Raw genomic sequence first — 23,246 nt, forward strand, 5'->3', positions numbered from 1 at the left:
ATGAGTTCCTGGTGTTTCAGGGATTTTGCCAGGTTGTGCGTGCACACTGCTGATCACCATGCTGGAAGGCACTCACCAAAGTCTGAAAGCTTACAACACACCTTCTACATGCCAACAAAGAAGAAAGCCTGGATGCTATTGCTTGTGTGGTGGTGCAAAAAGGAGGGCGTGCCCTGTGACCAATTCTGGCCAAACACTATTCATTCATTCATCGGATATTTTATTAAGTGTACATTCCGTGTATGCACCGCTGCTTGCCCACCAGGGTCATTCAAAGCCCTGCGGGTACGGTGCACAGAGGAGAGAACTGTATATTCCCAACCTGGGTCTACCTTCCAGTAGAGCTCCTAGACAAAGAGATGCTACCCTGCAGCTCCCTAGGTTGAGGGCTCCGCCCGCGGTGGCGAGGGGGGGTGGAAGTGGGGGTGGGGGTTCGGCGCGACTGCTTCTCCACTCCCCAGCCCGAGGGGGCGCTGCAGCGCCGACGCTCGGCCCGCCCCTGAGCCGCGCTTCACTCGGCCCGCGGTGGTACGTTCCCCCTCGCTGTCCTCCCCCTCCTCCCCGGCCCTCCCCGCTGGTGGTAGGTGCCGGAAGTGCCGCCATTTTGGGGTGTTCTGCTCTGGCGGCAGCGGCAGCGGCGGCGGGACGCGGAGGCTCCCCCGGGACTCGGCCTCAGCAGCGAGGCGGCGGCGGCGGCGGCGGCTGCGGAGGCGCAGGCAGCAGCTGAGGCAGCGGCAGGCTCAGGTGCAGCCGCTGGTGAGTGTGGGGACTAGGGAATAACGGGCCGCGGGACGGAGGGAGGGAGCGGAGGCTGGAGGGAGGCGCCGTGGGGCGGGTCCGGTTCGGGCGGCAGCGGGTCACAGGGCCCTCCGGGTGCGGTCGCTCCTCTTTCCCCGCGCCCCGGAGGCAGGGCCGTGATCTCCCGCGCGTCGGGGTCCCTGGCATCCCGGGTCCCGCCGCGCTCGCCTGGCGCGTGCCCCTGCGCCGAGAGAGACCCGCCTTCCTCGTGGCCTTACACCTCTCCCCGCGCCCTTTGCCTTCATCCTCACAACCCACAGCGGTTAGCTCCTTGCCCAGGAGCAGTTCCGTCCTCCTTTCCAGCCGCCTGGCCGGATCCAGGCTGCTTGCCCCGCACACCCCTTCCTTGACCCTTCCGCCCCACGTGTTCCTTGTCCTCTGCCCTGGGGCACCCCAGGATCCTCCTCTTAGAGGGTAGCCCTTCTCCGAGCCTCGAGAGCCCCCTGTTCCTTGCCCCAGATCGGCTAGCGCCTTGGCTCGCCCTCCCCCCAACATCAGGTGCTCACCCAGTCACGGCCTAGTAGTCGAGCTGGAAACTCGCACCCGGGGACGTGGAGAGCACATTAAAGCGCTTTCTTCGCCAGGGACCTGGCTTTGGATTTCAAGTCGGTGCTGTTTTGATTGTGGTCCTTCGGGCAGGATGTTGTTTTAATTCTCTGAGATCATTGCATATCCTCTAAGGAGCTTCTTATTGGTTTGGGTTCATTCCCATAGTGGAGGGGAAGGTGGTGAGGTTTTGATCGGAGTCTGTTTGAGCAAAATGGAATCGCTTTCTCGTCAGCAGAGTTGATGCTGTACGTTCATTACTGTGGGGTAAAAAGGCTGTTTAACAGTTTTTGAGAGAGCATGAGATGCTTGATGATGTCTGTAGTTTGAGAGGTTACAAATACCCAATGAATCTTTTATAGGAACTTCGCGTTTTAAAGGTCTTTTCACTGTCTTTGGTTCTGTGTGAATTGGAGAGGATTTAATTGCATTCTTTCACCTTTTCCAAACTCTTAAGTTTCAGGTTCTCTGCAAATCCTTGACGAGAATGAAGGGGTCTTCTTATAGAATTAATAATGTTTTTTTCCGTTTTAACATTAAAGTTCACTTTGAAAACCACGGAGTTAAAATAGCATGCACTAACTATTGCTGTAGTGATTTTTCTCCCCAAGGTAATTTTTATATTTTTCTAGATTTACTTAGGGAGTGTGGAATTTCTAATCATGACTTTTAGCCAGGATAGAAGCAGTGCTGTTGGTAAAGCAAATCTGGAGCTTTCAGCTGTTGCTTTAACCAGGAAGCTTATGGTTCCCCTAGTGGTTCTTTCCTCATGACTGTCCACCACCTGTTTCCATTAAGAATGGTCCTTGGCCCCAGAACGTAGGCCTCCACTTCTCTCTTAACATTCATTTTTTCCCTTTGGGTTTTCTTCTCTGAAGATAGGGTCTAGATTTGCGATCCATTAGCAGGAGGACTATTAAGAGATGTTTTCCAAACCTTTCACTTTTCAGAGGAGGAAACTGAGGGCTTCAGAAGTAAGTGACTTACTTGCCCAAGGTTACATAGCAAATATTCTTAAAACAGTCTTTTAGCAGAGGTTTGTTTTGCCTTTTTTTTTTTAAAGTATCATGAGCAATAATGCAAATTGCCCTTTGAGATATGGTGGAATGGAAAGGGCTCTGGGCTTAAATTTAGAAGACATGAATTGTAATCTTATGTCAGTTACCCTAACCATGTTAGTCAGCTATTTGGTTTATTTTAATATGCAATATGAAGGAAATGGTGTCTGTCTCACATGGTGCTAGTTCCCCTTCCATGCAGTAACGTGTGAAAGTATCTGTGTTATGATAGGCAGACAGTGAAATTGGGAGCCAGAATGAATTTTTTTCTTACTGCAGAAGTTACAGGGCTAGGGCTGTGTCTCAGTGGTAGAGCACTTGACTAGCATGTATGAGGCACTGGGTTTCATCTTCAGCACCACATAAAAGTGATAAAGTAATAAAGGTATTATGTCCATCTACAACTAAAAAAATATTAACAAGTTACAGATTCATTATAAAAAGTAGAGATAAGTCAAAAAGGAAACTCAGCCATAATCCCACTACTCAGAGGTGATTGTTAATATTTGGTTTTTATCTTGTTCATCCTTTTTATATGCTATAGATGTGTTACTTACCAAAGTAGGCTTTAGTCAGAGTTTCATGGTGGGTTTTAAGATTTTTTTTTTAGGTAGTGGGAAGTGAACCCAGGGGTACTTAACCATTGAGTCACATCCTCAGTTCTTTTTGTAATTTATTTAGGGACAGGATCTCGCCGAGTTGCTTAGGGCCTTGCTAAGTTGCTGAGGCTGACTTTGAACTCATGATTCTCCTGCCTTAGCCTCCTGAGCCCTTGGGATTATAGGTGTGTGCTACCACACCTGGCATGTTTTAAGATTTAATAATAGATATTAAATTTATTTATTTTTTAATTTGGTTCTGGGGATTGAACCCAAGGGTACTTTACCACTGAGCTACACCCCCAGCCATGAATCTCCCCTTTTAAATTTTTTTAAAATTTTAATATTTATTTATTTAGTTTTCAGTGAACACAACATCTTTGTTTGTATGTGGTGCTGAGGATTGAACCCGGGCCGCACGCATGCTAGGCAAGTGCGCTACCACTTGAGCCACATTCCCAGCTCCTCCCCTTTTAAATTTTGAGACAGGGTCTCACTAAGTTGCTGAGGCTGGCCCAGAACTTGGGATCCTCCTGCCCCAGCCTCCTGAGTCGCTGGAATTACAGGCATGTGCCACTGTGACCTGCTCTGTGGAAGCTATTAAATATAGAATTCCATTTTGAGTGGTTGCTAAAACAAACCATGCCATACCTGGGCATGGTCGCACATGCCTGTAATCCCAGTGACTCCTAAGGGGCTGAGACAGGAGGATTGCAGCTTTAAGGTCAACCTCAGCAATTTAGCAAGGCTTTCAGCAAGACCTGTCTCAAAATTAAAAAAGGGATGGGTGTGTAGCTCAGTGATAAAGCACCCCAGGGTTAAATCTCTGGGACTCAAAAAAAAAAAAAAAAAAAAAGATCCACGTATGAGGTAGATGGGTAAAGCAGCACAGGAACAGAGAAATCCTTTTAAACGTGTGATGGGCTTCAAGAGGAGGAAAAGAAAGTGGCAGAGACCTTATTGTGTATATGTGGTGTGTGTGTGTGTTTAATAAAGATTTGGGCTCTGCTACTAAATGTAAAGCTAAGTACTGAATTCCTTTCCCCTTTCCTTGACTGCCTCTGCAGCTTCTTTAACTATTTTCCTGTGAATCTGAACCTAAATAGGAACTAGGCAGTTAAAAGATGATAGTGGTGGAAAGAGAAGAACTGTCACTTGGAAGAAGCAGGAGCATAGGCTCCTCTAAGCAGGGTTTTGGGTACTTATAACAAATTGCTCTGTTCTCTTTAAACCAGTGAATGATAGCATTTTGTGAAGCACTTTTTTTTTTTTTAAGAGTTTTATTGAGGGCTGGGTTCGATCCTCAGCACCACATAAAAATAAATAAAGGAATTGTGTCCAACTACAACTGGAAAAAAACCCAAACAGCTGGGGATGTAGCTCAGTTGGTAGAGTGCTTGCCTTCTATACACACAAGGCCCTGAGTTCTATCCCCAGTATCCCCCCCCCCACACACACACAAAAACCTTTTGAGATACAATTCACCCATTTCCTGGGAGTGGTGTGTATGCCTGTAATCTTAGCAACTTGGCATTTATTTATTAATTTGTAATTAATTTATGAATAAAAATGCTTAAGAGCACGATGTGCTTTATTTTATTATTTGATACTGGGGATTGAACCTTGGGCACTTAACCACTGAGCTAAATGCCCAGCCCTTTTTACTATGAGACAGTGTCTCCTAAGTTGCTTAGTGCCTTGCTAGGTAGCTGAGACTGGCTTTGAACTTGTGATTCTCCTACCTCAGCCTCCCAAGTTGCTGTGATTATAGGTATGGGCCACTGTACCTAGCTTTCCTAATCATTTTAAAGTGTACAGTTGTGTGGTAGTAAAGTACATTCACGGGCTAAGTTTGTGGCTCAATGGTAGAGCACTTGCCTAGCATGTGTGAGACCCTGGGTTTGATCCTTAGCATCACATAAAAATAAATAAAACAGGCTGGGATTGTGGCTCAGTGGTAGAGCACTCACCTATGCACATGCAAGTCCCTGGGTTTGATCCTCAGCACCACATATAAATAAAGAAATTAAATAAAGATATTGTGTCCAACACAACTAAAAAATAAATATTTAAAAATAAATAAAACAAAAAAGATATTGTGTCCATCTACAACTAAAATATATATATATATATATATATATATATATATATATATATATATATATGTATTTTTAAAAAAATACATTCACATTGTTGGCAAAAAGATTTCCAGAAGTCTGGAAAGATCTTGTAGATCTGAAATTGTATATCCCTTTGAAAAAAACTCTTTTCCTTTGCCCTTCAGTCCCTGGTAACCACTTTTCTTTTTGTTTCTATGAATTTGAGTACTTTAGATACCTTATAAGTGGAATCATAAAATGCTTTTCTTTTTTATTTCACATAGCTTGATATCCTCAAGGTTTATCCATATTGTAGCACTTGACAGAACTTTTTTCTTTTTGAGACTCCATTATATGGAGTCCATATTTATATGGAGTCCACTTTTTGTTTATTTGCTGCATCCATTGATGGAAGTTTGAGTTGTTTTTGCCTCTTGGCTATTATGAACAGTGCTGCTATGAACATAGGCTTCTGTTTGAGTTCTTGGTGTGCGACACCACACCTGACTTCTTGTTTTTTAATCTTTTTGGTTATACGTTCGATATTCCTTATGTAAATGCTTGGGATCAGAAGTGTTTTGTGATTTGGACTTTATTGATATTTGCATACACATAATGAGATGTCTTGGGGATGGCATGTAAGTCTAAACATGAGGTTTTGTTTTTTTTTTTTTTTTTTCTTTTTCTTTTGGTACTAGGGATTGAACTCAGAGGCACTTTACCACTGAGCCACATCCCCAGGTCAGTTTTCTTTACTTTTTATTTTGAGTCAGGGTCTCACTAAGTCACTTAGGGTCTTGCCAGTTTGCTGAGGCTGGCCTTGAACTTGTGATATTCCTGCCTCAGTCTCCTGAGTCCATTTATGTTTCATATATACCTTATCACATAGCCTGAAGATAATTTTACACATTTTAAAAAATATTTTAGTTTTAGGTGGACACAATGTCTTTATATATTTTATTTTTATGTGATGTTGAGGATCGAACCCAGTGCCCCACGCATGCCAGGCGTGTGCACTACCGCTTGAGCCATATCCCAGCCCAAACACATTATTTTTATAAATAAGGTGTGCCTGAATTTTGATTGTGATTTATCATACCAAATTAAATGTGAAATTTTCCACTTGTGGTGACATGTTGGCACTCATAAAGTTCAGAGTTTGATCGTTTTGGCTATTTGGATTAGGGATGTTCAACTTGTATATGCCAGAAAATGAGATTGCTGGGTCATAGGGTAATCCTACTTGAACTCTCATACTGTTCTCAATAGCAGCTATAGCATTTTATGATCCCACTATCTTGCACAGGGCTTCCTAATTCTCCATATCCTCTACATCATATGTTTCTAGCTTTGTTTTGTTTTGATAGCCATCCTAATGGGTGTGAGGTAATTACTCTGTGGGTTTTTGTTTTTGGTGCTGAGGACTGAACCCAGAGGGGTTTTATCACTGAGCTACATCCCCAGTCCTTTGTATTTTTTATTTTGAGATAGGGTCTTACTGAGTTGTTGAGGGTCTTGCAGAATTGCTGAGACTGGCCTTGAATTTGCAGTCCTCTGGGTTAGCTTCCTGAGTCACTGGATTACAGGCATGTGACACTCTCTTATGGTTTTGATTTGCATCTCTGAAGATAAGTGATATTGAATTTGAACTTTTTGTTTGACATCTTTTTTAAAAATATTTATATTTTAGTTGGAAGTGGACACGATATCTTTATTTCATTTTTATGTGGTGCTGAGGATCGAACCCAGTGCTTCATGCGTTCTAGGCAAGTACTCTACCACTGAGCCACACCCCAGCCCTTTTGTTTGACATCTTTAGAGTAATGTCTGTTCAAGTCCTTTGCCCATTTTTAAATTGTATTATTTCTCTGGGGATGTAGTAAGTTCAGTGATAGAGTGCTTGCATAGCACGTGCAAAGTCCTGGGTTTGGTCCCCGTCACCACAAGGGTGTTTTTTTTATTGTCGAGTTTCAGGAATTATTATTTTCTGAGTATTATATTAACCCCTTATGGTTATATAACGTACAGATTTTCCCCCCCATTCTTTATTTTTGGTACCAGGGATTGAACTCAGGGGCACTGGACCTCTGAGCGACATCCCCAGCTCTATTTTGTATTTTATTTAGAGATAGGGTTTCACTGAGTTGCTTAGGGCCTTGCTTTATTGATTGATTGATTGCTTGATTGATTGATTAATTGCTGAGGTTGGCTTTGACCTTGTGAACCTCCTGCCTCAGCCTCCCTATCTGATCCGAGCCACTGGGATTACAGGCTTGTAGCTACTGCTGGCTTTTTCCCCATTTTGGGGGATGGGGGTGAACTCAGGGGCACTCAATCACTGAGCCAAGTCCCTAGCCCCATTTTGTATATTTTTAGAGATGGGGTCTCACGGAGTTGCTTAGTACCTCTCTCATTGCTGAGGCTGGCTTTCAGCTTGCTACCTTACTGCCTCAGCCTCGTGAGCCCTTGGGATTATAGACTTGCAAAGGAGGCTGTTTTCCCCCATTTTTTTTTTAATATTTATTTCAGTTGTAGGTGTACACAATGACCTTTATGTTATTTTTATATGGTGCCGAGGATTGAACCCAGAGCCTCACATGTGCCAGGCAAGCGCTTTACCACTGAGCCACAATCCCAGCCCTTTTCCCCCTTCTTTCAGTTGCCTTTTCATCTGTTGATTTATCTTTTGATACACATAGGTTTTTAAGTTTTGTTCCGTTTTTTGGTCCCTAGGGTTTAATCCAGGGGCACTTAACCACTAAGCCACATCCCCCAACCTTTTTTATTTTTTATTTAGAGACAGGGTCTGGCTGAGTTGCTTAGGGCCTCACTGATTTGCTGAGGCTGGCCTGGAACTTGGGATCCTCTTACCTCAGCTTCTTGAATTGGGGGGATTATAGGCTTGTGCCACCACACCTGGCAAGGTTTTAAAATTTAATGTAGTCCCATTGTTCATTTTTGCTTTTGTTGTCTGTGTTTTTGGAGTCATATCCATAACAGCATTATCAAATCCAGGGTCATAAAGTTTTTCTTTTTGATTTTCTTTTCAGGGTTTTATGTGTTACACTTAGTTCATCTTGATCATTTGAAATGTACAATTCAGTGACATTAATTAAATTCAATTTTGAAATTATCGCCATAAACAGAAACTCTGAAACCATTGCACAGCTCACCGTCTCTTACACCAGCCTGTGGTAACCTGAAATTTATTTTCTTCTCTATGAATTTGCCTTTTCTAAATATTTCATGTAACTAGAATCATGCATATTTGTCCTTGTTGTGTTTGGCCTGTTTCATTATTATGTTTTTCAAAGGCCTGTGTATGTTGTAGCATGCATCTAGGCACATTCCATTTTTTTTTTTTTAAAGAGAGAGGGAGAGAAGAGAGAGAGAGAATTTTAATATTTATTTATTTTTTAATTTATCGGCGGACACAACATCATTGTTTGTATGTGGTGCTGAGGATCGAACCCGGGCCGCATGCACGCCAGGCTAGCGCGCTACCACTTGAGCCACATCCCCAGCCCGGCACATTCCATTTTATGACTGTATTGCTTCTTGAGGTCAGGGAGTTTTTTTATTTTGCTATCTTGCTTTCTTTTGTAGATTTTATAAAAATTATTGAGTTGATCAGAATTAATTGTTTTCATATGGATTGCCAATCCCAGAGGAATGTCCACTGACATATTCAAACCTGAAGATTCAAGTGTGTCTGTGTAGAAGTACATAACAGTAACCCAAATAATAGTTTATAGCATACTTTCTAATTTCTATTTCAATGATAATTACCAATCTTTGACTGTGTAGTGTTTTCAAAAAGTATCAAGAGAACAAGAATTAGCAAGTTTCTGCCTTTGTTTTATAGCTGTGTGAATAGATTTTATTTTATTTTTTGGTTCTAGGGATTGAACTCAGGGCCTTGCATATGCTAAGCAAGCTCTCTACCATGAAACTATAGCCTCAAACCTCATATGAATGGATTTTGTAGGAGGGGTGGACTGATCTCAGGTATTCCGTATTATGTGCAGATGTATTTACAGAACCTTGGCATTAATGGTCTAGTTAGAATTAATAATACTTTTAGGTTAAGAGCATTTTGAAGATAGTCATAAGCTTCTGTTTGTTGTAGTATGAACAAAGCTGTTTAGAGTATCCTCCAGTTACGTAAAAGACTTTGTTTTATTTTTGGGTGGTATTGGGGACTGAATCCAGGAGCATTCTATCACTGAACTACATCCTCAGCCCTTTTTATTTGTAACAAATTTTAAAAAATTCTTTTTAAAAAATTTTATTTATTTTTCTATTAGGGATTGGATCCAAGGTTGCTCTACCATTGAGCTGCTTTCCCAGTTCTTTTTTATTTTTTATTTTGAGACAGGGTCTCCCTAAGTTGCTGAGGATCTTACTAAATTGCTGAGGCTAGCCTCAAACCAGATATCCTCCTGTCTTAGCTTCCCAATAGGCTTGTGTCACTGCACCCAACACCTTTTCTATTTTTTTTATGTTGATGGGCCTTTATTTTGTTCATTTATTTATATGCAGTGCTAAGAATCGAACCCAGTGCCTCACATGCTAGGCAAGGGCTCTACCACTGAGTGGCAACCCCAGATCCTTTTCTTCTAATTTTTATTTTGAGGATCTTACTAAGTTACCCAACCTGGCCTTGAACTTTGTAGATTCTCTTGCCTCAGTCTCTGAGTAGCTGGAATTACAAGAGTGCATCACCATAATGAGAAAATTTTTTTTTTTTTTTTTGGTACCAGGGATTGAACACAGGGGCACTTACCACTGAGAAGCACGCAACCACGAGTCACATCCCCAGCCCCTTTTTTTGTTTGTTTAATATTTTGTAGAAGGACATGATAACCTTGTTATTTATTTATTTATTTAAAAATGGTGCTGAGGATTGAACCCAGTGCCTCACATATGCTGGGCAAGCACTGAGCCACAACTGCAGACCCCCAGCCCTTTTTATGTTTTATTTAGAGACTGAGTTGTTTAGGGCCTTGAACTAGAGATCCCCCTGCCTCAGCCTCCTGAGCCACTAGGATTACAGGCATGCACCACCATGCAAGGCTAAAATAAGACTTACTGCTGGTTTTGGTCTGCTTAATTGTTTATGCTTTTTGGATCTAGATTCCCCTTCCAGTTTCCTCCTCTGTAGTAATAGTGGGAGTTTAATATTAAACCTCAGGTCTTGGAAGTTTAATTTCATTGACCCTTTAGTCCCATAGAGGTATTACAGCCCTTAGAGTACTTAACACATAAGTCTTTATTTTAGTGTCAGGAGAACATAATACCCTTTCTTCAAATAGCCTTTGGTTAAAAACTATTCTTTTATGCCTGATTATTTTTGGTAATAGTTAGAATGTATCATGGAAGTTCAGGTATTTCACAAGTTTAATTTTGACTAGAGATTAACTTTGTAGCCTTTCTTTTGTTTGGGGGGGGGGGCGTGTACCGGGAATTGAACTCAGGGCCACTCGCACTGATCCATATCCTGAGCGCTGTTTTGTATTTAATTTAGAGACAGGATTTCACTGAGTTGTTTAATGCCTCACTTTTGCTGAAGCTGGCTTTGAACTCATGATCCTCTTGCCTCAGCCTCCTGAGCTGATTTTGTAGACTTTCTGGGAATGAAATTTCTAACATCCCAAAGTTGACTGCTATTAATATAATCATAAATTTATGTATGTATTTTTGCTACAAATGCTGAGGTATACTTGACATAGTCAAAAGGCAAGTCAAGTAGAAACAAGAAAATTTTTATTAAAAATATGGGGAATTATCAGATGGGATTGTGGCTCAGTTGTAGAGCATTTGCCTTGCAAGTGTGAGGCACTGGGTTTGATTCTCAGCACCACATATAAATAAATGAATAAAATAAAGGTCTGTCAACATCTTAAAAAAAAAATCTAGGGAATTAGCTGGGCACAGTGGCACATGCCTGTAATTCCCAACGGTTCTGGAGGCTGAAGCAGGAGGATCACAAATTCAGAGCCAGCCTCACCAATTTTGTGAGGCCCTGAGTAATTTACTGAGACAGTCTCTAAATAAAATATAAAAAGGGCTGGGGATGTGGCTCAGGGGTTAAGTGACCTTGTGTTCATTCCTCAGTACTTAAAAAAAAAAAGATATGACTTGAATGGGGTTTATAAACATCTGAGGAAGGTTAGCATATTAGATTTAATGATTGTATTACCAACGGGACCTTAACATTTCTGGGTCTGTTTTCTTCTCTTTAAAGTGGAGATGCTTACCTGACATGGTAATGGGAGAATTAATTGGAGGTAATTTATGCTAGGCACTGAATACTGAGACAGTGTTGGTACTGCTATTTTCTTTTTCCATCAGTTACAGTAGACATACTGCTTACCTCATATGTCAGTAATGTGGTCAACCAGGTAAAATAAATAACATGTAAAAAGCCTAGCAGTGCCATATAGAGGAAGTAAAATGTCCCTTTTGGGTGTTGTGTGTGTGTGGATTAAACCCAGAGTTACTGGCCCTTTGAGCTATGTCTCCAGACCTTTTCATTTTTTGAGACAGGGTCTTTCTAAATTTCCCAGGCTGACCTTGAATTGGGGATCCTTCTGCCTCAGCCTCCTGAGCAACTGGGATCAAAGACATGCACCATCTTGTTTGGTTCCCTGCCTTTTTTTGGTGCCTGGGACTGAACCTATGTGCACTTCATTTCACCACATCCCTGACGTTTTTTTTTTTTTTTTTTTTTTGGAGACAGAGCTAAGTGGTTTAAAGCCTCACTAAGTTGATCCTTCTGTCTTAGCCTCCTGAGTCTCTGGGTTCACAGGTGTGAATCACTATCTCCGACTCGCCTGGTCCTTTTGGGTGTATTTTGTTTTGCATGTATATATATATATATATATATGTATGTTTAAAGGATACTTGTTTCTTGAAGTTCAGTACATTCATCTGAAATATTTAGCTAAACAAGTTAAACAAGTTATTCTTCCCCATAGAATCTTTTTAAATTTTTTAAATTAAATTGTGGATAGACACATTATTTATTTATTTATTTTTATGCAGTACTGAGGATTGAGCCTAGTGCTTCACACATGCTAGGCAAGTGCTCTACCACTGATTTACAACCCCATAGAATCTTTTATCTCATTGTTCTTTGTGGAATACTTGATAATATGGTTTTCTAGATTCATCATCATTGTCTTTTTTTCACGTGAGAGTCTACTAAATAAGCTTCTGTGTTTAAACAAACAAATGAATAAATAGGGTTTCTAATAGAGGCTGGTCTCAAACTTGAAATCTTCCTGTCTCAGCCTCCTAAATTGTTGGGACTACAGGTGTGCACCACTATGTTTGTTCTTTTTTATTTTTTATTTTGAGACTAGGTCTCTTCCTAGTTTAATTAGGTGACCAGAATTAGGGAAAGGGGGACTCTAACATTTAGAGTTAAAATGTAAATGAAATTTTTAATTTGTTTATTTAAATTTATTTGTTTTGTAAACTATATTTTATCAATATTTATTTTCCCTCAGTATAAAGATTTGAACCCAGGGGCACTCTACCATAGAGCTGTATTTCCAATCCAATCCTTTTTGTTTTGAGACAGGCTCTCATTAAGTTTCCCAGGCTGACCTTGAATTTACGATCCTTCTGCCTAGGCTTCCTGAGTATCTGAGATTACAGGCATGTGCTGTATCCAGAATGTTTATCTGAGTTGTGTAGTTTACTAAGGACAGTTTTTTCTTTTTTATGTACCTGGGGTTGACACTTAACTACAGAGCCACATCCCTAACCCCTGACCCCTGCTTTTTGTTTTTATTTATTTTCATTTATTTATTTTTTAGTTGTAGTTGAACATAATCTCTTTATTATTTATTTATTTATTTATTTTTATGTGGTGCTGAGGATCGAACCTAGGGCCTCTCACGTGCTAGGTGAGCGCTCTACTGCTGAGCCACAACTCCAGCCCCCCACCCCTGCTTTTTTTTTTTTTTTTTAATTGTAGTTGTAGATGGACAGAATGCCTTTGTTTTGTTTATTTTTATGTGACACTGAGAATTGAACCCAGTGTTTTACACATGTGAGTCAAGTGCTCTGCCACTGAGCTACAGCCCCAGCCCTCCAGCCCGTTTTTAATTTTTTGAGGCAGGGTCTCGCTAAGTTGCTTAGGGCCTTGCTAAGTTGTTGAGGCTGGCTTTGAACTTACAAACTCCTCCTGCCTCAGCCTCCTGAATTGCTGGGATTACAGATGTGCACCACCGCACTAGACTAAAGACAGTTTTCTTTTCTTTTTTTTAGTTGTAGATGGACACAATACCAATTTATTTGCATATTTTTTTATGTGGTGCTGGGGATCGAACTCAGTGCCTCATGCATGCTAGGCAAGCGCTCTGCCCACTGAGCCACAACTGTGGCCCCTAAAGACAGTTTTCTTTTTCTTTTTCTTTTTTTTAAATATTTAGTTTTTAGTTTTAGGTGGACGCAACATCTTTATTTTTATGTGGTGCTGAGAATCTAACCCAGTGCCTCAGGTATGCTAGGCGAGCGCGCTACCACTTAAGCCACATCCCCAGCCCCCTAAAGACAGTTTTCTTAATGAGATCTTTGTGATTGTAACTTTGTTCTTGTCATAAAATTATCGCCAAATGTTTTCTCTGATATAAGGGGGGTGACTCATAGTGGGGTAAGGAGGGAGAGCATGGGAGGATTAGATTAATTCTAGATGGGGAAGAGGGGTGGGAGGGAAAAGGAGGGGGAAGAGGATTAGCAAGGATGGTGGAATGTGATCCTTATACAAAGTACATGTATGAAGACTTGAATTGAGTGTCAACATATCTTATATACAAACAGAGTTATGAAAAATTGTGGAATTTTTTAATATGTGTATTAAGAATTGTAATGCAAGAAAAGTACATATATGATGGCATAAATTGACGTGAACATACTTTATATACAGAGATACAAAAAATTGTGCTATGTATGTGTAATAAGGATTGTAAGGCATTCTACTGTTGTGTATTTAAAAAAATATAAAATCAATAAAAAATAAAATTAGCTATTAGAATCTCCTTAAACTAAAAATTTTCATATGGAATTAACTAGCAGTACTGTTCTGGAGTATTCTGTAGTTATATGCTGTGGAAGCTATGTGTTTATATTTATTTTAAACTTAAAGTGAGTTCTAGACTCGTAAACAGTTTTAGTTACGTTTTATGTCCAGTAGACATGCCATTTTGACTTTCCATATTATTTTTTAATACTTTTTAGTTATTGATGGACCTTTATTTTATTTATTTGTATATGGTGCTGGGAACTGAACCCAGTGCCCCACGCATGCTAGGCAAGTGCTGTACCACTGAGCCACAACCCCAGCCCATGACTTTCCATATTCTTTCTGTTAAGGAACTTCCCCCGCCCCTTGCAGTACTGGGGGTTGAACTTTTGTGCTTTACCATTCAGTTGTATCCCCAGCCTTATTTATTTATGTATGTACGCACAGTGCCAAATTGCCAAGGCTGTCCTCACTTGAGATCCTCCTGCCTTGCTGGGATTATAGGCATAAACGACCATGCCCAACTCTAAGGAACTTCTAAAATTTTCTCTGAGAAGTAGGTTATGGGTGATTTTTTTCCCCTTCATATTTATTTTCTAATTTTTATACAGAAACCATGAATCTCATGAATGAAAAGTTGTATTAAAATCGTGGGGGCTTTGGATGTGGCTCAAGCGGTAGCACGCTTGCCTGGCATGCACGGGGCGCTGGGTTCGATCCTCAACACCCCATAAAAATAAAGATATTGTGTCCACCTAAGAAACTAAAAAGTAAATATTAAAAAAAATTGTGGGCTGGGGCTAGAGCTCAGTGGTAAAGCACTTAACCTCCCATGTGTGAGGCACTGGGTTAGATCCTCACACCACATAAAAATAAAGATACAGTGTGTTCATCTACAACTAAAAAAACACTTTTTAAAAAATCGTACCTTTTTTTTCCCCTTCAAGGCATAAGAAAGCCTAATTAAAGGAGGCTGAGTATATTTCAGTATCCTAAATTATTTAAAGCATTTTGACTCAGAGCTTTATGAAGTTCTGTGTGACACTGAATTGACCAACCTTGTCTCCTTGCCTTATTAGAAATGGACTGATTTTTCAAAACGTCTTTAATACGCTGAGTTTTCTTTGCCTCCACTTTAAAAAAAATGGTAGCTGGGCTGTGGTTGTGGCTCAGTGGTAGTGTACTTGCCTGGCATGCGTGAGTTACTGGGTTCGATTCTCAGCACCACATATAAATAAATAAATAAAGGTCTTTTGACAACTAAAAAAAATTGTTTTAAATATGTCAGCAAATGTGAAGTAGAATGGTGAGTTCTAGTTTAGTGGTTGCATTTAGATACTGGAGGGATTTCATTTAATTGGTTTGAATGTGCCATCTTTGTGATGTGTTCATAGGTACAAGAGTGTGGCTTTAGAAAGATCTGTTCACTAACTTTTTTTTTTTTTTTTTAAAGAGAGAGTAAGAGAGAGGGAGAGAATTTTAATATTTATTTTTTAGTATTTGGCGGACACAACATCTTTGTTTGTATGTGGTTCTGAGATCGAACCCTGGCCGCACGCATGCCAGGAGAGCGCACTACCGCTTGAGCCACATCCCTAGCCCCTGTTCATTAACTTTGTGATAGCTATATTCACCTTTGATGAAATGGGGTTGAGTAATTTTTACTTACCCTCCCAAATTAACATTCCATTGAAACTTTATTTTTGAGGGGAAATGACTTTAGTTTGGAGGTTGTACAAAAAGAAACTTTTTGGTTTCAAATCTGTTTAATTTTGTAGTATTATACTTTTTAATTTTGAAAGGTCAGTAGTTTAGATTTACAAGCATTACATTTTGTGTTTAGGAATGTTCTTTAGCCCCTCTCTACTCGTGGTTCAATTCCTATTTGTCATAGCTAATTTTTTTTTTTTTGTTGTTGTTGTTCTGGGGATCGAACCAAGGGACACTGAACCATTGAACCCAGTCCTTTTTGTATTTTTTAAAAAATTTTATTGTTAGTTTTTTTTTTTTTGGTACAAGGGATTGAAAGGTCAGTAGTTCAGATTTACATCTAAACATTGCTATTCTTCAGCAAAAGATTGCTAAATGAGAAACTGTCACCATTTTTTTCTGTTCTTTTACCTGCTAGATTGATGCAAGCTCTTGCAGAGACTGTGGGAATGTGTAATATTTGGTAATAATGTGAGTAGACTTTGTTTTGACCCAATATTATTTGGACATCTGTTAAAGTTTTTGCTAGTTTATATTTTGTACAGATAATTTACTGTAGGCTTTCCCCAGTTTTATTCATGTTTGCAACTTTTGTGTGTGGGAAACAGTCTTTTTTCTGCACCAGAGCCCTTCTTCCACAGTGCAGGCATGTAGTATAGTATTTCTTTCTGTCCTGGGGTGATGCTGCTGCTGACTTACCATGCTAGGTTGGATGGGGTATTACTAGTGAGAAACCTTTGCCATTTATTGGGTACTTGCCTGATTCTGAGTGCTGTCTGAGTAAGAGTTCTATGGGAGCCAGGGAGAGAAAGGAAGTCAGAGTGGTGGTGACAACTTGATGCTTATAACTATTTGATATTTGTTTGCTAGCTGGTGATTTCTGCATGATGAAGTAGGACTGTTTTGTAGCCACATAGTCATTTTAAGCATTATGGCAGACTTTCAGCATGGGTATTTAAGGTGGAAGCTGATTGTGGTAAAAGATTATATTCCTTAGGTCCATATTTCTCAGATGGCTAAGAACAAAAGGAGCAAGCATTAACATTTTGTGTTTAGGAATGTTCTTTAGCCCCTCTCTGCTCATGGTTCAATTCCTATTTGTCATAGCTAATTTTTTTCTTTTTTGGGGGGGGGATTGAACCAAGGGACACTGTACCATTGAACTATATCCCCAATCCTATTTATTTATTTATTTATTTATTTATTTATTTATTTATTTACTGAGCCGCATCCCCAACCCTATTTTGTATTTTTATTTAGAGAGAGCATCTCACTGAATTACTTAGAACCTTGCTGTTGCTGAGGCTGGCTTCGAACTCTCTCGATCCTTCTGTCTCAGTCTCTTGAGCCACTGAGATTACAGGCCTGTGCTGCTGTGCCCAGTTTATTTTTTATTTTGAGACAAGTTCTCACTCAGTTGCCCAGGCAGGTGTCAAACTTGTGATCCTTCAGCTTCAGCCTCCCAAGTCTTGGGATTACAGGCCTATGCTCCCATGCCCCACTCAGCTTTTCTGTTCATTAATTCCATTACAATTTATAGGACTTAGTATTTTATTAATAATATCTCTCTTTGTTTTTTTCAGTGAGATTTCAAGCTTTTTGAGGATGGAAATAGCCTTATTGCTTAGTGTATTGTGTATCTTTTTGGGGGAGATAGGCATAGTCCCTACCCCCATTATACTCTGTGACCTTACCCCCACTTTTTTTTTTTAAGTTTTGTTTTAGTTGTCAGTGGACCATTATTTTTTTATTTTTTAAAAATATTTTTTAGTTATACATGGACACGATATCTTTATTTTTGTTTATGATTTTTATGTGGTGCTGAGGATTGAGAACCCAGAGCTTCATACATGCTAGGCAAGCACTCTACCACTGAGCAACAACCTCAGCACCTTTTCCCCACTTTTTAACATCTTACTGGACCTGGAGTGGGCACCTCAATGCAGGCTGGGCAAATCAGATTCTTCTAGGTATTTGAGATTGGAACTGAGATTCGAGTCTTTGGGGAACAAACAGGTCACCTGAATTCATAGAACTCAGGACACAAATTTAGATGGTGTGCTCTAACATCCTTTTAATTAATTTCTGTTTTTGCTTAAGCTAGTTTGAAGGAGGTTTTTGTTATTTAAATCCAAAAGACCTTTAAATAAGATTTAGTACAGAGCTCTGCATAACCCTTCTTAAATTCATTTGAGTTTAGACTAGTGATGTCAGAGATCATGGTTCTTTGGACGGGAGCCCCCTTTCCTCTCACAGTCTCCTTATTGCCAGGCAAAAGGATGCTGGGGATCTTGGCTTCAGTAGTGTAGATATTTGCTTGTGTTGTTGCTTTTGCTGTACAGAGTTCTTTTCTTTGGTGCTTTGTCAAATCAATATTTTGAGTTTTCTTTCTTTTTTTAATAAAACAAATTTTAATGATTATTTGTTTATAACTAGTTTTCTTTTTAATTTTGTTTTTGTAGTTGTAGATGGACAGAATACCTTTATTTGTTTATTTTATGTGATACTGAGGATCTAACCTAGTGTCTCATACATGCTAGGCAAGCACTCTCCTACTGAGCTACAGCCTCAGTCTTTTTTGTACCAGGGATTCAACCTAGGGGCACTTTACCACTGAGCCACATCCCTAGCCATTTAAAAAAATATTTTATTAAGAGATAGGGCCTTACTAAGTTGCTGAGGCTGGCTTTGAACTTGTGATCTTCCTGCCTCAGCCTCCTTAGCTACTGGGATTATAGGCATGCCTCACCTCGCCTGGCCTTTTCTTTCTTTTTTTGGCAGATAAGACTGATAAAATAATACTGCTCTTTCAGATAGAAAACTTAAATGAGCCATCACTTTAAAAGAATTTTTGTTTGTGAGGCATATGAATTTGGTCTTTTCTTCATTTCTAGTTAAGCAACACATTTGTTTTAGTTTCCTGATTGTTTCCTCTTAAAAAAATGTTTATGGGCTTGAGTGGAACACAATAATGTGGGTTGAATGCAGTTGAGACTTTAAACAAAGGGTAATGGTGAGTGGCTGTGTGCCCAGTTGATGGAGTCTGTCTGGTCTGGCTCAGTTGGTAACTTCATGAATGATCTGTAACAGGAGCATCACAGTGGTATTATTCCTCTTTGAGAAATGTTAATGAGGGAGAGAGGCAAGCACCAAGAAAGACAGTTTAGTGCTTCTAATTTGATTGTTTTTCTTCCTGTGATCATTTGGTTTTTGTCAAGCTGAAAGACTTTAATTCAGAGAAATGTAAAATTTCCCTGTTGAATTAATGAGCAGGAATTAAAAAGAGTCAAGAGCTAGCTTTGAAATGTGGATTTGTATACAACCAGGAAGAATGTTTGTAAGGTAGAAAAATTATAGAAGTTGTTATTTGATATTAGAGATCAAATTGTGATTTCATGTATGTATGTAAACAATGTATGCCTTTATATGAGTGTATGGTATTGATGTGAATGCAGTACACAGAAGACATTTTATAATCCATACTGTTTACCCATCTTGGGGCCTTGCATAAAGTAGATACTTAGTAAGTATTTGTTGAATATTCTATCTGGTCCAGTGGTATTTTGAGTTTTGTATTAAGGACTAGGAATAGGAAGAAAACCTAAAGTCAAAATTCTGTGAATTTGTTTGTCATTATCTTTTTTTTTTCTTTTAAGTTGTAGATGGACACAGTACCTTTATATTTATTTTTAAAGTTTTAGAAAAATTTTTTATGTGGTGCTGAGGATCGAACTCGGTCTGTGCACTTGCTAGGTGAGCACTCTACTACTGAGCCACAACCCCAACCCTATGTCATTGTCTTTAAAAAAAAAAAAAAATATTTATTTATTTTTTAATTGTAGTGTTGGACACAATACCTTTATTTTTATGTGGTGCTAAGGATCGAACCCAGGGCTGTGCACGTGCTAGGCAAGTGCTCTACCACTGAGCCACAACCCCCATCCCTCTGTCATTGACAAGGAGGGTTTTTTTTTTTTTTTTTTTTTTAATGTAAGGAGACTTCCATTGAAATACATAAAGTTGGTAAAGATTAGGCTTTGTGAAGTTCTGTGATCTTGAAACAGATTGTATATTGCTTGAACAAAGAAGGCTCCTAGACAATCCTGATTTTGGCTGTTTTCTGTAGCTCAAAAGAAGAAGAGAATCTGATACTGCTGGCAGTCTGGTCTTTTTTGCTTTTTTGGACCAAGACACGCTTTTCCAAATGAAATCAAGGAAATTGTAAACTAGTAGTAAAAATGAATAAAGCACCTAGGAATTTGCATCCTCTTGTGTCCTGTGGTATAGGTCTTTCCTTTTTGCCTCTAGGCTGTCTGATATTAAACTAATGTAGCAAAACTATCCTCTGGGCTTTGTTTCCCACTTCCCTTTAAAAGTTTATGAGAAATAATCATGGAAAGACACCATGTTTGTTACATAGTCATTGTTTTTATTTTATACTGTTTCTATTTAATAGCTTCTGGGTACATTATAAGTGCAATTAAAAGAAAGCTTGCAGGTTCTGCTGATACAGTGCTTTGCGTGCACAAGGCCCTGGGTTTGATCCCCATCACCAAAAAAAAAAAAAAAAAAAAAGCTTGCAGACCCTCTTTATTGAACTAATTTAGGTTATAGGTGGGGTTAAGAAACAAAAACAAATCCTTATGGGCACATAACAGGAAAGCTTAGGTGAGTAAATGTCACCAAACCAGATACAACATCTTGTGGACTCTTTTAATGCCTGTTGCCTATCTTACCTTTGACCAACAGTGTATCCTATCTATTTAGACTCATTTTTCCCTTTTTGGGTTAAGATTACTGTTTTGCTTTTATAAAATGATTAAGAATTTGATTTTCAATGTATTTTCTTATGGTATTTCTATTTAGGTTTTGCAGTTGTTAATTTTTGAGGTCAGTGGAAGACTTTTATGAATACAGGGACTTTTTTGAGCTTTTTTTCTGGTGCTTTCTAGGTCTCAAGTTATTGTGGATCAGGCCTAAGAGAACTGATTGTTATTATAAGATGAAGTGCTATTTTTGTTTCTTAATATTCATTTGTCTGGTGTAACTTTGTTCTGGGCTAAGACTTTTTCATATAATGACTTCAGTCTGTTCCAGGAAGCTTATGACTTAGAAAAATATTTTCAATTCTGACTGATTCCCTTCTCTGACAAACCAGATCCACATATTAGATTTGTAAATGATTTTACCTTTCCTTCAAGATATCTGCTTTTATGGGGGGGGGTCTGGGAATGGGAAGGACAGTGGAATGAGCTGGACATTTTTATTCTGTAAATATGTATGATCACGCTACTGGTGTGACTCTATGCCATGTATAGCCAGAGGAATGAGAAGTTGTGTTCCATCTGTGTACAGTGTCAAAATGTATTCTGTCATGTATAACTAATTAGAACAAAATTTTAAAAATGTTCATTAAAAAAAGATATCTTCTTTTGGGGAGGCACTGGGAATTGAATTCAGAGGCACTTATTCCTTTTTTTTTTTTTAATTTTAAGGCAAGATCTCACTAAGTAGCTTAGAATGTCACTAAATTGCTGAGGCTGGCCTCAAACTTGGAATCCTCCTGCCTCAGCCCCCAGAGCACCTTGCCTAACATATCTTTTAACTCTGGTCTCTAGTGAGATAAGTGGCTACACACTAGCAGAGTGACCATTCATCTTCCTGAATTATATCACCTTTATCTAAATTTGATCTTCTATATTCCAATACTGTCAGTTTCGTTTTTTATAATTTTGTGTGTCTGATATATTTCTAATGAAATAATGTAGGAAAGCCCAATATTTGTTAACGTTTGGAGAACTTTTAAGTCTTAATTAGAATACTAAATAATAAAATTCATACAGTTTGGTAGTTTAGAAAGAAATAACAGCATACATATTGAGTTTGTATTTTAATTGTTTATGAATAGAGAGGGGACTATTTAGCTTTTTCAAGAGAGAACCTATACATGGTTTTTCACATTTATTCAGAATTGCATATGTGGTGTGGAAGGCAACTTGCTGAAGAAAAATCAGATCATCTTTTTTTAAAATATGTTTTTAGTTATTGATGATCCTTGATTTAATTTATTTATTTGTATGTGTTGCTGAGAATTGAACCCAGGGCCTCACACATGCCAGGCAAACACTCTCCCACTGAGCCACAACCTCAGCCCCTAGATCATCTTTCTGAATTGTCAGATCTAGAATATCAGAAAGTGTTTTGACCAAAAAAAAAAGGAAAAAAAAGAAACAACTCTGCTGGATCCACTCCAGAAATCCTAGTGAGTCCCTATGGTAACATACTCCTTGCTTACAACTTATCACTGTTAAAACTGTCACTGGAGTTCAAAGAAAAGCCAGTATATATCAAGAACTATGTGGCATTAACTACTTCTTGATAAAATGTTGCACATTTTGCAGTGAGCAAGAAATAGAAAAGAAAGTTTAAGGTTTTAATTTCTGTGTTTCATTAATTAGAGGCTTAAAAAAAGCTGCCTAATTATGGTAAGGTGTAGCAGTGAGAAAGTGGTGGTAGGTGGCATAGGAGGAAGAGGAAGTAAGTCCTAGGATCAGAATGTTTGAAGCCTCAGATTTTCCTTCTCTAATTTTGATTTTATAAATGAGCGAAATGAAACTCCTTAAGTTCACTTTAGAAGCAGAAGCCCAGGCCTTTACATTTTCCCAACTCTGTTCTGCTGCTTCCATCCACACATTGCCTCTACTTTTTAAATTGAAATCTCAGTTCCTGAGGTTAGGAAAGGACCAGAAAGGTCTTGGAGGGAAACTTGTCTACCCAATGAAAGAATCCCTTCTGCATCATCCTGGGCAGGCAACTGCTGCCTCTTCCCTCATGTGGAGGTACATGTCTAGTTGACAAATGCCCCATTGATGGAGTTCTTGGAGAAGATGGTTTTACAGTAGATTTCAAATTTTAAAGAGATGATTCTCCCTCCCCCCATCATTTTATAATGATGGTTGTAAATCAGAACAATTCCCGAATGTTTTTCACTGGCCTGTTTGTCTCCATTAAAGTCTTGCTTATCAGCCATGACAAGACAGATAATTCCTTCAAGGCACTTTATAGTGCCTATCTTTGAAAAGATAATGCCATACTTGAACAAACTAGTCCTTTAATAAGTGGGAGAGAAGAGATAACAATAAATGCTATATTGGGTCTGACGTACTTTAAAATGTGCTTAATAAGGAGAGATAATTGTGAGTTAAAGAATATCAAAGATTTCAAGCTTGGTGTGTTGTGACACATACCTGTAATCCCAACAGTTTGGGAGACTGAGGCAGGAGGATCACAAGTTCGAGGCTAACCTGAGCAACTTAATGAGATTCAGTCAAAATAAAAAATTACAAGGAGCTGGGAATGTAGCTTAGTGGTAGAATGCCCTAGTACCACCAAAAAAAAAAAA

At 39.2% G+C, this 23,246-nt stretch overlaps 1 protein-coding gene across 13 annotated transcripts in view; it reads left to right on the forward strand.

Moving 5' to 3' along the window:
• Window positions 1-620: 620 nt before the first annotated feature.
• The window catches only part of Celf1 (CUGBP Elav-like family member 1), an 83,837-nt gene continuing 61,211 nt past the window's right edge, over window positions 621-23,246 (forward strand). For all 13 annotated transcript variants that reach the window (XM_077798079.1, XM_026399181.2, XM_026399183.2 and 10 more), the window contains exon 1: window positions 621-756. The gene's annotated coding sequence lies outside the window, so the exon portion shown is untranslated. The remainder of the gene's footprint in view (window positions 757-23,246) is intronic.

The sequence above is a fragment of the Urocitellus parryii genome, chromosome 4 (genome assembly GCF_045843805.1).
Source record: "Urocitellus parryii isolate mUroPar1 chromosome 4, mUroPar1.hap1, whole genome shotgun sequence".
NCBI lineage: Eukaryota > Metazoa > Chordata > Mammalia > Rodentia > Sciuridae > Urocitellus > Urocitellus parryii.